Source organism: Grammomys surdaster, unplaced genomic scaffold (assembly GCF_004785775.1).
Source record: "Grammomys surdaster isolate TR1022 unplaced genomic scaffold, NIH_TR_1.0 188, whole genome shotgun sequence".
Classification (NCBI taxonomy): domain Eukaryota; kingdom Metazoa; phylum Chordata; class Mammalia; order Rodentia; family Muridae; genus Grammomys; species Grammomys surdaster.
In genome coordinates this window covers 16,487,445-16,489,011 of record NW_021604633.1, presented here as the reverse complement: position 1 = coordinate 16,489,011, position 1,567 = coordinate 16,487,445, and the positions used below count along the sequence as shown (strand labels likewise).

At 36.4% G+C, this 1,567-nt stretch overlaps 1 non-coding gene across 1 annotated transcript; it reads right to left on the bottom strand.

Annotated features, from left to right (window-relative positions):
• Positions 1–205: 205 nt before the first annotated feature.
• On the bottom strand, positions 206–341 carry LOC114622492. Its single transcript, XR_003711614.1, has one exon. It is a non-coding gene; the product is annotated as a small nucleolar RNA SNORA17 (small nucleolar RNA).
• Positions 342–1,567: the final 1,226 nt, after the last annotated feature.

The window sequence follows — 1,567 nt, the reverse complement described above, 5'->3', positions numbered from 1 at the left end:
TAGCTCCCTGTTCTGTCCCTATGGAGCCTGTCTGGTTGTTATCTTGTCTGGTCCACCCCAGTGGTCCTTTTAGAGAGTCATCTGTCTGAGGCTCACTCCTACCTGTGGTCCCATGTGGGTTTCTTCTAGTCTTCTAATCTTCGCAGCCCATCTGGGCCTGCCTCGCACCAGACTGGAGGTCCATTTAGGCTTGCTTTGTTTGGGGAATGTTAGGCTACTATTCATTTAGATAGTCATAGTTCACAACACTGAACATAGATAGACAAACCCTCTCTCCTCTCTGCCATCTACTGATGCACATGGGACATGGTAGCTGCACTGTAATGCCTCTAGTGGACAGGTTGATATTTTTTTATATGTACGTGGAACAACAATGGCTAGAGAAGATGATGTCCTGACGTGGAGGGGCAAAATGGAGGAGAGAAAGGGGAAAGATGTCATAATTATTTTTAAATCAATTGTTAAAAAAATAATTCAGCAATTAAGTTCACATTCTGAAATTATAAAATAATCACATCCCTTCCCTTATCTTTCCTCCGTCCAAACCTTCCCATATACCTCTAACCAAGCTCCTTCTACCTAATACCTTCTTTTAATATCTCTAGAGTTGGACCACATCTAGGCCACAGTCAGTATTCAACATACTTTTAAGGACAAATGATTAAACTAATAGAAGTAGACACATAAAAGAAGTTTTTAACATTGTCAAAATATCAATGTGAGTCACCCTTGGATTCATACTTCCAAGGCATTTTTCACTTAAAACTTGCTCCACTGTTTCCTTTTTTTTTCTGGGAATATGTAGTGGATCTTGTCCAAACTTGAATTTTATACATAGTTTCTTTGTTGTACACAGAAAGCATGTGAGAAATTATTAACAGCCCACATTTCATCCTAATTCATAGTCTTAGAATTATAAGTTACAGCCAAGATGGCTCATTTTCTATTTCCATAAGCATTGTAGAGAGACTTTTAATCTCTAAAAAAACAGAGTATGGGTGGAATACTTTTAAATATTTAAAATGGTTTCTGCTTTTCCTACCAGAATGAAGCTAAAAAAAAGTTTAAAACAAAGGGGAATGAACAAATGGTTATCAAATAATAAACTATATACCCAATTTCAACTTTTAAACATTGTTTAGAAAGCAAAATAGAAGCATTAGTAATGAAATCTGACTATACTGAAAAGACACAGCTAAGGGAAATACAAGTTTCCAGTAGTTTAGAACAAATGAGAAAACAAAACCACCTCAGGGTACAAAACACATTTGAAATAACCAAAGCTGGGGTGAGGAGCAATGAGCATCGAAAAAGGATGTCGATCCTGACTGGGGCTATATGATGACTATAAGTGAAATAGCACAGCTTCCCTTGTTCACTGACAAGCATACACAAAACACTCAATGACAGCAAACTCAGAAAAAATTCCTTAGTGCGTTCATACTTTCAGTATAAAATACCAGGATGAAAAATATTCAGGCAGTAAAAATCAACATTAAATCTAAAGTAGCATAACCAGTATAACATAAACAATGTTCTAAGTAAATATGAAGGCAAAAAACTCTTA